We start from the raw sequence: 16,403 nt of genomic DNA on the forward strand, positions 1-16,403 counted from the left end.
TATGAAGGAAGTGGGAAAACTTGATGTGAAGCATATTTTATGAATGAATGTGTAATTAAATTGTAATTGAACACTTTTTGTAGAATTTCCTTGATAATTACAATTACAAAGTCAATTATCTGAACACAATTACTATTCGATTACGATTACAACAGCAACCATGTTACAGTTCTATGTACAGTTCTGCACATATGTAGTTAATAATTAATAAATAATAAAAAAAATTTAAATCTACGGCTATACTGACATAAAACGGCTCAGACGCCCACACCAAAAATATTAAAACCAATATTTTCATTGATTAGGAAGGTAATCAATAGATGAGAAATAAATTAGATGATAGATATGTGTATTTTACAGCTGATTTATGACCCATTAGCATTGGAGATGCTAACAGAAAGCTAACAGAGGAAGGTTAACTTTTATTAGGTTATTTATTAAAGGCTCCGTAATTATGATAAATTGTAATTGAACTTTTGTTGAGAATGTAATTGTAATTGACTTTCTGAGGATAAAAAAAAAATTGTAATTTAACTGTAATCGTAAAAAATGCTGGTCACTGGAATCATAATTGAATTGTGATTGAACATGGATAATTCAAAATGCAATTGTAAGTGCAAAATGTGCAAATTGACCCCAACCCTGGTTAGTTCTGACCCATGTATTAAATCAGCTGTAAAATACACTATAAAATAATATCTATCATCCAATTAGTTTCTGATCTATTGGTTACCTTCCTAATCAATGACAATATTGGTATTAATATTTTTGGTGTGCCTTTTTTCTGTCACTATACCCATAGATTTATATATATTTTTTTTATTTTTAAATGATAAAATTATCCTCAAAAGAAATGACAGGTAAACTTAATATGAAACATATTTTAACAATATTTTAACAATCTTAATACATAATAATCATAATAAATAATAATATAAAAATATGAATGTTTTAACAATAACTACATAGGCCTATGTGTGAACCATAGAACAATAACACAGTTCCCCAGTTTTGTGTTTAATTACATTGTGAAATGTTCACTGTTCATTCCAATTACAATTACAAAGTCAATTATCTGAGCTCAATTACGATTTCAACAGCAACATATTTTTTTTTAGATTTTAATCATGTCATAATTGTAATTAATTAAAATTATAATTGACCCCAACATAAATGTAACCATAGCAACGGCATGGGACGCCCTAGTGAAGCATTCTGCCCCTTTTTTCTTGTTTTTACGACACAATGTTTTTTCATTCTGCGTGTGTGTGTGTGTGTGTGTGTGTGTGTTTGCACTTGTAACCATGAATCATTGCTGGTTTAAATAACTCACATGGAATAATGAAGGATTGTGAGGCAGAGGTTGTTCTAATAAAGCTGCTGTTTGCTCATGTTTCATGTTTCATCTGTAGATTCATAGAATGTCCTCACTAATCAATGAAAACCAGTGAATCAATAAGTCGTGACTCTGTTAGTATAGGAAATATTAGCCACAGAAATTGAATTCAACTCTGTAAAGTGACAGAGAAAGTGTTTTGTTCCGTTTTGTCTCATAAAAAGATGAAATTCTATATGCAGTGGTTCTTAAACTCTTCACAGTCCTGTACCCCTTCACACCTTTAACCCTGAAGCCATGCACCCCCTACTCCTGCACACTGCATTAGCATTAGCTAGCATTAATATAGCATTAGCCTAGCAATAGCATTAATATAGCATTAACGTTGACCTATCATTAACTTTAAAGGTGCAGTCTGCAGCTCTTATTAAAGTGACTTTTGTCACATTTACTGAAGCTGTCACTATGTAAAGACAGTTTTACATCAAACTAATGGTTTGTGTGAAAAACAGACTCATTGAGCCCCGCCCCCTGCTGCTCCTGCCAGAATGCACCGCAACCGAGCAAAAAGAACCAATCCGAGCCAGGATTGTATTTGATGGGCTGTCTGACAGCTGTTGCTCACAGGCCCCGCCCCTTTCCCAGAGCTAGACTGCCGTCTTTTTTACAGTGTATGGTCTGGAGGAGTAGAGGATGGAATTGGTGACTTTTCTGCTTGAAAGGTAATTACTGCTGCTTGATTTACATGATGTTTGATTTGCAATTGTTACACTCGAACTCTGTAGTGCATGTGTTGTTCATGTGCGCGCAGCAGCCTCCGTGTGGGCTGCTGTAAGTGACGCCGTGTTGTTGCTGCTGCTGCTGCTGAGGTGTGTGCACGGAGAGAAGCGCTGCAGTAATATACTTTTAACAGAGCATGTTATATTACTGTGAGGTTGCTGTCGGACTAACGTTAGCTTGTTAGCTCCTCTGAGGGAGGGACTTTGGAAAGTTTGGAGGCAGGGCAAGAGAGCAGCAGGGAGGGAGGGAGGGAGTGATCTGAGAGTTGCGGACTGCACCTTTAACCTAGCATTAGCATTGACCCAGCAGCGTTAACTTTAACCTAGCATTAATTTTAGCCTAACAATAGCATTAACCTAGCATTAGCATTAACCTATCATTAGCCTAGCAATATCATTAGCCTAACATTAGCATTAGCTTTAACCTAGCATTAGCCTAACATTAGCATTAACGCAGCGTTAGCTTTAGCCTAGCATTAACATTAACGTAGCGTTAGCTTTAACCTATATTCTAGTTTCCAATGGTGTCACAGTGTTTTTAATTTTCATTCACGTACCCACTATGACAATTTGCGAACCCCACTTTGGGAACCGAGGCTACAGTCGAGAAACCATGTTGAAATGTTATTGAGATATTTTTTAAATAAAATATTGTTCTGCTGTTTTGATTCTAACATATACTGTTAGCTTCATGTCACAGATGTTAGTTCTATCTCAGCTGTGTAACTTTTGAGACTTTAGGTTGGTTCTTCTTCTATTCAGCAATTCTTCTTCACAATGTAAATGGCACTGTAAGTGACACTGCCCTCAGCAGTTCATGCATGGTACTGCAGCAAAAATGAAAGATTTTTATCATGAAGTTACATTAAACATTATCAATTATGTTACTAATAGTTTTTGCATTATTGTATATGTTACACACATTGTGGTTGGCATCAATCTCAAAACAGTCTATATATTCTATTTTTGTAATTGTGTAATTGATAATTAATTACAGGTATGATGTAATCATAATTTAATTGTAATTGAGTTTAGATAATTCACCAATTGTAATTGGCATGGGAATTCTATCAATCTGGTGAACAATTAAGTGTGTGCGTTGCCATGAATCTGATTGTGTGTTATAAGTCACGATATGATCTGATGATATGATATAGCAATACTAAACAATACGATATACATCACGATATATCACAATATCAATAATTACAAGTTTCAGTACAAAATGGTATGAAATACAATTTATTCAATTGTTTTTATACTTGTGAGAACAAATATATGGTAACGAACTGTAATTCTATAACAATATAAAAAACAAATGGTACGTTTATCAAACTGTCAAATTATATTTTTCAAAGAAGTTTAACTTTTGCTTCTACGACTAAAAACATACGTATGAATCATTTGATTGTTGTTTTCTTTCATTTTTTACAGTTTCACAATATCCGTTATTTAAAAATAATAATAATAATAATAATAATAATAATAATAATAATAAATCATGTACTCAGTAGCGTTTAGGTGTAGAAATGTGATTAATTACTTTACTTCTTTTAAAATGTACTTAAGTACAAGTAAAAAATGACTGATTTAGAAATATACTCAAAAGAGAAGAGAAGCAACTCAATTACAGTAGCATTTCTTGTCAGATATATATATATATATATATATACTGTATATATATATAAGAGAGCATTAATATTATTTACTATATAGAGCTAATTAACTAACTACGGCCGATGAAGCATACATACATATGTGATGTTTATTATATTGATCAAGGAAGCAACACCTGTGATTATATCACCTGATTATATCGGTTTAATGGCCAATATCAGAAACTTAATTTTAAAGCTATTATCGGCCGATAATATTGTGTATCACTACTTTTTTCTCATTTTGTTTACATTTTTATTTGAGGTTTTTTGGAGTCATTTTTCTTTTCCTTTTTTATGTCATTTTGAGTGTTTGCAAAGTCACATTTCTGTATTTATTTGAGGTTTTTCTGTCATTTCATATAAATTCTTATTTTATTTGTGTGTTTTTAGTGTTTTTTTTTTTTTTTGTATTATTGTTGTTTTCGTTCTGTGTGTTTGGAGTCATTTCTTTTGTCCTTTTGTGTGTGTTATGTAGTTTTGTGGTAAATTTTGCATATTTTCTTTTCGTTTTGCATTTTTTGGAGTCATCTTTGTTGTCTTTTTGTGTATTTTCTTGTTGTTTTTTGTGTTTTTGGAGTTATTTTCTGTATTTTTTAATAACGTAAAGTTACTGATTTTGAAATATACTCAAAAAAACCTTTAAAGCAACTCAAATACGGTACCATTCACCTCTGTACACACAGTATATATCACACACACACACACACACACACACACACACACACACACACACACACACACACACACACACACACACACACACACACACACACACACACACTCATTTACAGACTGCAGGAGAAAAAACACAATATGCTGAGAATAAAAGTGTTTGTGTTTATTATAAAATAAGTGTTGTGTGTACGTGTACGGCATGCTGTGTTAGAGCTTTATCTCCAGTAGTAATGGTGGATGTTAAAGGGTTAGGGAATGCATTAGGTGGATAAAAGTGCTCAGAGAAACCAGCGTGTGCATGTTTAGGATCAAAAGACTCAATCCTCCCCAGACACAATATGACCTCTGACCTCTGTGTGTGTGTGTGTGTGTGGTGTTTGCTTTATGTAGTGCAAATGAAATGGGACGGAGGCGGAGCAGAGGGCAGAGAAACGTGACCCGTGACCAGAGGTGAAAGTAATAGATTACAAGTACTCACGTTACTGTAATTGAGTTGCTTTTATGGGTACTGAGTATATTTCTAAATCACTCATTTTACTTTTACTTCAGTACATTTTAAAATAATTAAAGTAATTAATTACATTTCTACACCTAAACGCTACTGAGTAAATTATTATTATTTTTTGTGATTTTTTTAAATTTCGTTTATATTAAACATAATCCATTTGTTGTTAGTCGTTCTATTTCTGATCAACTCCACTTTCAATGGTTATGTTGTTGCACACATGGCACTGTTTTAGTGTTCATAAATGTATCTGTACTGAGAGTCTGATCGTTTATTTATTTTGAATCTAATTCATTGGTGTTACTTTATTTAAAAAAAAAAAAATTGTACATTTTCACAAACCTTTTATTTTACACAGATGCCTTTGTGGAAAATAAATTAAGATTTGATTTCTTCCTTTTTATTTCATATATGAGATGTTTACTGTGTGTAAGGGAACCGTACCAAGATTTATTATTCAAAATAAAGTAACGAGTCACCGTTAGGTCTGAGGGTTGGAGCTCCTTTGTTCACTTTGTGCAACGAAACATTTATATTAAAATGATAATCTGGACACGGTACAGGTGATGCTTCTCAACCTTAGGGTCAGGACCCCATTTGGGATCGTGAGACACTGGAAGGGGAAATTAAGAATATTTTTGGAACAATTTAAGCTCATTTTTACTTATTTTTACCTTTTTTCTGCAACTCCACCAAAACTCACCATATTTTAACCTATTTTATCACTTTTTCTGGCCATATTTTTGCTCCTTTTAATGTATTTTTTACATTACTCCCATTTCTGACACTCATTTTCTGCACATTTTATTCTACTTTCTAGACATTTTCAACACTTCTAAACCCTTTCCACCACTTTTACACCTAATGTCACAAACTGTATGTTGACCCATTATTGTCACTTTTAATCTCTTTTCACCATATTTCATGATTATTTTTGCCAATTTAACCACATTCACAATTTATCATGCCCATTATTTGCCAGTTTAAACTAATTGTTCCAATATTGACACTTTCTTTTACCACTTTTTTGTCCATTTTTACATTTCTAATTTGCATCTTTTAACTAATTTCTGTGGTTTTTTAAAATCCCATTTCACCACCTTTTCTACCATTTTTGTTCACTTTGAACCATTTTATTTGTGATTAAAACAATGATTTCCATCTTTAAGATGACTATAATAATAATAATAAACGTTCCTGGATAACAGTGGATATTATTCAGATGAATAAATAAATGTGGTTATCACAGATTCATAGAACAATGGACCATCATTTTACTGACTTTATGGATGGACCCCAAAAATCTCTCCTTTATTCCCCCTATAGATGGTCCTGTCTCCACATGACTGTTCTTCAATGTTCATGTCTGTGTTCAACCACCTTCAGCTACAGTGGGGGTCCCCACTCTCTGGGACCTTTATTTTGGAGGGTCCCCACTCTCTGGGACCTTTATTTTGGAGGGTCCCCACTCTCTGGGACCTTTATTTTGGAGGGTTGTGGCCTGATAAAGGTTGAGAACCACTGCTGTAACGTTACTGTGTGATCAGGTTATAATCAATGTGATCACATGTTTCACTGAAACCAGAAACCATCCCATACCCTGTAGACTAAACTCTGGCTTAAGTCTGAGAGTGAAGAAGAAGAAGAAGATGATGATGATGATGATGATGATGATGATGATGATGATGAAGGCCCTGGTGTTTATTTAGTCCGGCTCAGAGCGGTTGTGACCAGGCTGTCGTCGTCTATAGCGTCCAGAGAGGTTCACTTAGGTCTAATGAAGATGATGGATGGCCTCCTGAGCCCAGCAGCCTCTGCTCTTCATCAACCCAGACACACACACACACACACACACACACACACACACACGGCTCCTCCTCTTAAACACATCGCCAAAGCCATAAGTAACACGATTCCCAGGTATAGAAATAATAACAGATTTATAATTTAGAAGAAGATAAAACATGGTAACAATAGTTACGTAACAATAGGACAATTTCAGACACCTTTATGTAAAATTACACAAATTTTAATCCCCAACAAACTCTGGAACTTCCAAAGACGAGGATTTAACCTCACAGAGTAATTAAAAAACTGCTGAGTTGCTTTTATTCACTGTCAGTGGATTAAATGCAAAAAATAAAAAAACACATTTTTGAGACTAAATTTAGAATTTTACATCCTTTCTTTTTTTTTTTTACTTAAAACACATGCGTTCTGAGTAAACATATTTGAACCTTGACCTTCCCTCAGTGTTCGTTATCTTGATTCACATTTAAAATAAAAAACTAAACTAAGCTTTTATAAAAACGTGTCCAACAAAAGAACAAATGCATCAAAGAAATAAAGCAAACATTTGTGTAATTTTTGTTTTGTTCTTTACTTTTTTTTTCATCGAAGAAAAATAAATCTAAAATGTAATGCAAAATAAAAACGTCTTTCAAAGTTCTTTAATTTTTTCTTTCAGAAATGATCTGGTTTGAACGTCAGGATAAATAGGATTTTATATTTCATGTATCAACCAGACAAAAAACAACAAAAGTCGTTTCCTGTCATTTTTTGTTGATTTTTTATTTATCTTTTATTTTGGTATTGATTTGTTTATTTTTCTGTGATCTTATATTATATATGCAGTGGTTTTGTGTTTTTTGTTTGTCCTTTTGTGTGTTTTTCTATCATTTCCTGTTCCTTTGATTCCTTTTTATGTATTTTACTGCCTTTTTAAAGTTTGTTAAAGTAATTTTTGTGTCTTTTGGTTATCTTTAAAAATACATATATATATATATATATATATATATATATATATATTTGAGTGGTCCTTTAGTGAGGTTTTAATTAATTTGTGTATTTTCTATAATTGTTTGCCTTTGTTTTTGGGCCAATCCTGAGTTACATGAAAAACAGTTTGTTTCTCAGACACACCACGTGTATCAAACATCACAGTGACTTTGATGTGATCAAATTAAAATAGTTATTAAAGATTTCTCCAACATTTGTAAAGTGACATGTCTGATGAGTTGTTGACAAAGAAGAGCTTTTATTTTGAGGACGTGTGAAGTTGATGTTTAAGACCTTTAATATGAACGAATGATTCATTTATTTTAACAAAAGATACAAGTGAGACAAATTAGTTTCTAATCATCATCAGCCTTGTGTGATTTTATGATAATATATAATAATAATTCCTCATATTAAATTATTAATGAAATACCTGATAATTTTCTAACACTTTAACATCTAAAATGTACAGCTCAAAATAGATATATTTTTTTAAAAGTTCAAATTTTACAAAATAAACTTCTTTAGTTTAAAATCTTAATTTTCATTATCGCATCAGACTTGGATTTTATACATTTTTAAAATGTTAAAAAAAAAAATATATATGAAAAAATATAAAGGAATTGCCTTTAAAGACGTGAATGTTTCCAAGTGTGATTGATTTCTGTGAAGGAAAGGAGGAATAATTCAGGATAAAGTTAACAGTGATAGGTGACAGTACGTCATTTAAAACACTTTGTAATATCATTTATGTTTCTTTCCTGTCTTATATTAAATGTAGTTGGACTTCCCAGAGATGGCTGATGGTTTGCAGTCACACTTTTCCTTACCTTTAAATATATTGTCAGTGTTTCTGGTTTTCACACAGGCCCAGCGACCTGTCACGTCTCACTCCAACGTAAATCTATGTCGTAACGGCACAAAGCAGTTGTGACTAAAGCAAAGGATTAAAAAAGGAGAAACAGCAGAGTCAGCAAAAAATATCAGAATCAGGATTCACTCTCAGAGCTCAACCCTGGGAATAAACAACTAACACAGAAAACGACAAAAAAAAACAGGCAAAATGATTACAAAAAACACAAAGGAAGACTAAAACACACAAAATGACAATAAAAATGTACAAAATTACAGAAAAGTACACAAGGTGAATACAAAAATACATAGAAAGGTACCAAACGACAACAAAAAACTAACACTAAAATACACAAACTGACAAAAATGTTTACAAAATGACAGAAAAATAAGCAAAATGATTACAAAAATCATACGAATATACAAAACGACAACAAAAAACTCAAATGACAACCGAAGCGCACAATAAAAACGTACAAAACTACAGAAAAATAAGCAAAAATACATAAAATGTACAAAAACGCATCAATGACAACTAAAACACACAAGACAACATAAAAAACATGCAATACGACAGAGGAATACGCAAAATGAATACAAAAACAAATAAAAACTAACAAAACATATAAACGACAACTAAAACAAAACAAAATGAAAATGAAAATGTACAAAATGACATAAAATGTCTAAATGAGACCAAGAACACATCACAAACAACAACAAAGCTACACTAAATGACATTGAGAGCAAAGTGAATGACACAAAATGACAAAATAGTGAAAATGACAGAAAAATAAACTTAAATGATAACCACAACACAAAAGAAGAGAAAAATATACTAAATGACAACAAAAGCGCACATAACTACAAAAAACTTACAAGAAGAAGAAGAAAAATACACTTATGATACCAAGAAAACATTACAAAGGACAAAAATTCACAAAATGATGTTTAAAAAAAAAAAAAAAATATATATATATATATATATATACACTTAACACATATACACTTTTAAAACGTACTTAGTAAAATTACTAATTGAGGAATATACTCCAAAATGTACAAGTACCCGTGAAGCAACTCAATTACAGTAATGTGAATACTTGTAATTCATTACTTTCACTTCTGCTCTTTGCTTACATAAAGCTTGTGTTTTATCATTAAATTAGGTCGAAATCAGATGTTTTGAAACGTTTTATTGTCGTTCCAGAAAATAGGACTCGAAAAAGTGACAGGAGAGGTTAGAGCTTTTTAATGTAATGATATATTTGATATATGGATTATTAATATTAAGATTATTAATATTAGGGCACATTAAGCGGCTGTTTAGGGCCCCGCGGCCACCAGGGAGCCACCAGGGGGCCACCAGGGGGCCACCAGGGAGCCACCAGGGGGCCTCCAGGGAGCCACCAGGGGGCCACCAGGGAGCCACCAGGGGGCCACCAGGGAGCCACCAGGGAGCCACCAGGGAGCCACCAGGGAGCCACCAGGGGGCCACCAGGGAGCCACCAGATGATGGCTGTCCGTCATTCTTCTTTAACCTGATATTTACAGAGAACTGATACCTACAGGTTAACACCCCCATCATTTAAAAAACACCGTCAACGTCACTATCATTATCAACCATGAGGTTGGAAGGCAGATTTCCTGTGATGACATCATAAAAAACAAACATATCATTAGCAAGAAGAAAGAAAATAAAACAGTGGTTGGTGGAGATATTAATGTTAAGTTCTAAACAATATTTGTATTTGACAATTTTCAATTGTCAAATACGTTGTAATCGTAAGTTATTATTTTTATTCTGCAACTTTTTTTGTCGTGTAATTCCTCCTAGAATATTAATGCAGCACTAATGACACGTTTGTCATATCATAGGGACAATGTCAAGGATGTGCAGTTGATATTTTCTGGAGCCAAAATGTCAAGGTCAAGGTCACGTCAATTGTCAAAAAACAACATTTTCCATATCTATACAAATATTTATCATACAAATTTGATGTTTACATTTATGAAAAGTTCATCTCAAGTGGATTATTTTATTTAATAATAAAAAGAACGGTAGAGGTCAAAGTTCATGACGTCACACTTTTTTCTCTTGGCCACACATTGAGATCCAGTGCTCAGACTGGTACCATTGAACAACATTTCCTTTCAATGTGTGACCTTGACCTTTGTGCAAGGTCATATTAAAGGTCATGGTCAGTGTTTTTCCTGCATTATATAACTTGTCAACAAATTATTCTTTTAAGGCTCCTTTTTTATATAAACAATTACATTTACCACTTTATAGATACTGTTCATCATTATTTTGTTTAAATGAGTGTTTTTATTTTTTCTATTTATATTTTTGTATCATGTTTAACTTGACTTGTTTTTTGTTTTCATGAAAAATGTCTTTTTGCAGTTTTTACCTTGTTCATTGTGTTTCTGCTCAGTAGAATAGTTCAGAGCTGGAATATTAGAAAGAATCCGTTATGCAAATACATTATTATTGGCTTATTGAAAATGATGGTTTATGAATACATTTAAAATCAAGCTTTAACCTTTTGTTGTATTTATTTATGTATTTATTTATTTATTATTATATCTTCTTAGAGTGGCTTTACATACATTTCATTTTATTCAGACAGTAGATGAGCAGTTAGTTAACTATGGCCATCATGTTCATAGAGGGAATAATGTATTTAATTTGGTTTATAATATTATACGGTAGTAAAGGTATCCCGCTTAGGGCCCCAAGACGTCCAGGGCCGGCCCTGAGGAGGATATATAAATATAGTGTGTCAAAAAGAAACAATTAATGAATAATAATTCACAATAACATGTGCACATATGGAGGTGAAGCTCCTCCACCTTCAGTCACTGGGAGCTGAGTCCATCCAAACCACAGAAACCACCTCCGTCAAACAGTGGAGGATTTACAGCATCACTGCTCTGTGTCTCTGTCATCAGAACACCACACACACACACACACACACACACACACACACACACACACACACACACACACACACACACACACACACACACACACACACACACATCCAAACAAGCCCAACGTTTGAATTATTGACATCAACATTCCCATAAGACGAACCAGCTCAAAGAGTTCCTCAAACACACTTAGTTTAAATGTGTTTACAAGGTTTCACACTCACAAGCAGCAGGTGTAACAGACAGTAGGAGCAGAACATTTACATTATGGGAGAAAATAAAAGATCAAAGTTAAAATAAGTGAGAAAAAACCCTTTGATAAATTAAAGCTTCTGGAGACTTTCACTTTGTTGTTGTTGTGTGCACTAGTTGTATAATCTATGGATGTGTACGCATTAACACTCAGAGCCCGATTTTCGATTTGGGGCCCAGGGGGGGCCACGAAAGAAAAAAACAAAAAACAAAACTCGATTTCTCATTTATTTGCGACTCAAATATTACGACGATTGGTGGTAATGAATCATTGACACATACCATTATATAAATGGTGCCCATTACCCCGTATGTGTCACAAGGGCGCCAGGGGGCCCCTGGGGACCCCATTTTTCAAATGACTCCTCCTCTGTTAGTTCTCATTCTCATTAGATCAGAATGCAGTTTGGTATGAATACTCTATGAAGTATATGATGAGACGCCCGGAGCCCTTTTTTTTAAAATGGGGCCCACCCCTTATTTCCGTTTTTTTTTTCAAATTTATGGGAACATAGTCGTATGATATATTGTTTCAAAGGCAATTCAACGTAGATTATGATCATCTCTCACACAATTTGATTAGGGCTCACCTCCCTTTTTTTTTTTGGCAATTTCCGTTAAAGTTGTATTCTCATTTATTTGTGTCTCAAATATTGCGACAGTTGGTGGTACCGAATCATTGACACATACTAATATATGAATGGGGACCATTACTCCGCGTGGGCCCCATTTTTCAAATGACTACTCCTCCGTTAATGCTCGTTTTACTCGATGAAACCAAGTCATTTCACTGAATTCTCGAGAACGTGGTACGTGCTATCGGAGACGTTCCGCGAGCCCGGCCGTAGTTCATCAGAACTTGTTTAATCAGTTAAAGACACATTCAACCTTGACAAAAGAAACATTTTGTGGTCTAAATTTTTGTCAAAGTAATACACAGTACTTGTAAAAGTATTCCAGTAACAGATAAGCTTTTTTGATTGTTAGTTGCATTTTTCATGTCCAAATAAATTGGTAAAGGAAACAAAATAAAACATCCTTCTTGGCTTTAATAACAACACAGTGTAGCATTATGAACAATAAAAACAGTAAGAGTATCTACTATAGACTATAGTCTAGACGGTCTCTGAACTGGATTCTGTGGTTTTGATGATTTTTGGCAAATTCATCAACAAATGAGAACAAAATAACATGTACAAATGACAGTTCCTTTTGTTTGAAACATTTAAACAATTGTATGCATTTCATTTAACAGTGACCATTTGTCTTAAGAATAACGATTAAACTTGACTCATTTGATAATAAACAATGCTGTACAACACAAAATAGTGCACGTTTTGTTGACATTTACATGCCTTTAGTTAAACAACATTAATTACAACCTGTTGTATCACTTGTGGACACATTGATGCCTGCATGGTAGCAGCTAGCTAACTAAATAACTACGTAAAGGTAAAAAAAAGGCCATGGTCACTTTTACAGGAACACCGGCCCCTGCTGGCCCCGCCCCAGAACTGCCATTACTCACAAACAAAGATGAAAGTAATGGATTACAAACATAGGCGGAGTTTGAGATTCTTACCAGTTGGGTTAAAAGAAAAAATAGAATTAATTATATAAACCATCTCGAGATTCGCACCAACCACAATGTGTGTAACATATACAATTAAAAAGCACTCGGAGAGCGCAGACCTCAAGCTCAGCTAAAGCGCTCCAGTCATGGTAACATGGTCAGCTCAGGATTACCATGACTACCTGTCAACATTGAGCTGTTGAGCAAATTCCACAGTGTGGATGGGAATTTATATATATATGTATAAATTTTCCTGCAAATTTCATACAAATGATTGATAACATAATTGATAATGTCGACTCCCAAAATTTGCATCAACGAGTTGCTTAATTTCTTCTTCATTTTTGCTGCAGTACCAAACATGAACTGCTGGGAGCAGTGTTGCGTCACCATTTGGACTGGGAAGAAGAATTGTGCAACAGTAGAAGAACCAACCTGAAGTCTCAATTGTTTGGGTCAATTTCACTGAAAACTTCTACTACACACCTGGGGTAGAACTAGCATCTGTGACATGAAACTAACAGTAATATAGTATATTTTATAAATGTAAAAGAATCTCAATAGCATTATAAAAAATAGCCTTGAAAGGAAGTCGATGGTCACTTGTATTTTTAAAAGAGCAACAAATGAATTGATATATATTTTATAAGGTCACTGTGTTTCATGGCACTAAAATATTTAATATTATGTACAATTTATTAAGAATTGTATTTGAAAAATTTTGGTCACTGGGGGCAGTGCCCCCCCCCTGCCCCCCACAAACTCTGTGTATGATTACAAGTACTGTAATTCAGTTTCTTTTATGGGTATTTGTACTTTTTTTTCAGTGTATTTTTAAATCAGTAGTTTTAAATGAAGGAAAGTAATTTGTTACATTTCTACATCCAACAACAACTAAAGTGAATTATAATGTTTTGTTTTAAAATGATCAACAGACATTGTGAAACCAAATGCATCACATCATAGCCGACCAATCAGATTAAACGTAATGCACGGAACCAAAACAGCATTAAATGGAGGTTAGTTAAATTAATGTATTAATATAAATTAATATAAATGTAAAAATAAATATTAAATATATTACATATAAAAATAAAAGTTGGTTTGAGTAAAACTACATTTACAATCTTTTTTACCCAAAAAGTTCAACTCAAAATTAATGATGTTGAAATTAAATTTTAGTGCGTGAACATTAATTCTTGGGCAAAATTATTGAGAACAAATTTAATTAGAAAATACACATAAATAACATTAAATCTAAATGAAAATGTTCATTCATAGTCCCATACATCACGTACTGAGATATAAGGTATAACACGAACAAAACAAACATTTATCCATTAATTTAATAAAAAAAAAAGAACTATAAGAATTGTAAAACAGCTGAAACAATTTTACTTTTCATTAAATAATGAAATACCTTAAAATTTGAAGATCTCGTTGAATTAAGACCTTATTTTATAATAATTTACTTCCTGTTTTCACCCAGAGTGAGTCGATATGTTTAAAAAAAAAACTTCAAAATTATATGTAGTATTTCTACTTGTGTAATTGTCTTTGTGATGAGTTAAAAATGTGTACATCTATGTATGAATTAAATAAAATGTTCAAACTCAGAGTAATTTATGAATATAAATTACTGATATTACCAAGTATATGAAGTTTCACCTACAAATTTCCTGAACTATATCACATCAGAATCAGAAGTACTTTATTTATCTCAAATTAGTTTTGTTACAGAGGCTCAAGAAATATTACAATAAAAAGAATAAACACTAAACAAATAATTAAGTAAAAGACAGTAAATGAAGTCAGATGAAATGCTTTTCATTGTTAGTGATCTCTGTTACACTTTGTTTTTGTTGTTAAGGTGTGATGTAGTGTGAAAAGTGTGCATCATACAGTATATAGATCATAATATCATATAATATAAATAACTTCAGCTATGAGTCAAACTCATATTCACTCATGGACCAAACAGTTTTATATCCAGTGGGACGCAGATTTTAGGCAGCGGGAAAAAATCTATTTCCACATTATTTATTTATTTCTATGTATAAATAATTTCTCCTTCCAAGCAATAAATCACAGATTTTAGTCTCTACAGAATCTTCACTTCTAAATTCCTTCATTTTGATGCCAATTTTTGCGTGAGTTTTCAAATGTATTTATCCATAAAAATTTAAAAAGTAATAAAATAATTTAAAAAAGTAATAATATTTTTTTGATTTAATGTATAAATGTATTTATCCATTTATCTGCACATAGTTTATTATTGCAAAAATCTTTTTTTTTTTTTTTTTAAATGTTTTTCATTATTATTGTGTAGTTGTGAACCTCTTTTGTGTAATCTTTTTGGAGAAATTTGTGTAATTGTTTGTGAGAAAATCCAAAGTTGAAAAAAAAATATTTCCATTATTTGTGGTAATAATAAAAAAAAAAAAAAAAAAAAACACATGATAAAACTGTGAGAATCATAAGTGAATTTTTTTGGTAATTTACACAATGATAAATGTTTTCTCTCGGATGCTCTAAAGGGCCAGTTCTGGCCCCCGGGCCTTGAGTTTGACACATGTGGCCTACACCTGAATGAAAAGTCTGAATTTATATATAAATATATATATATAAGAAAAGTAAAAAAAAATATACATGTATTTCTCAAAAGAAAAAAGAAAACAAAAGATTAAAAAAAAAAGACAGAAAAGGAAAAAACAAGAGGGAGAATTAAACCAAATCAGTAACATTAACAGTTTTAAAAATGATTAAGAAAGAAAGTTTGAATTATTGATTAGTTTCATACAGTCACATTTAAGGTTTTAAGGATTTCACCAAATTTTCTGAAATGTATTTATTGAATGATGTTACCTATAATTATTAAAGCCTTATTATGTGACATTCTGGGAAATATTTACATTTATTGAATCCATCACACATTCTATTGTGTTGATCAGTTTTCTTATTGATCACTGATCAGTTGGTTTACTCACTCACATCCAGCTTCAGAGTGTCTGTGATGGTCCACGTCAGAACGTTCCTCATCTGCTCCTGTTTTTAAATC

Source organism: Gouania willdenowi, chromosome 1, assembly GCF_900634775.1.
Source record: "Gouania willdenowi chromosome 1, fGouWil2.1, whole genome shotgun sequence".
In the NCBI taxonomy this organism is placed as follows: Eukaryota; Metazoa; Chordata; class Actinopteri; order Blenniiformes; family Gobiesocidae; genus Gouania; species Gouania willdenowi.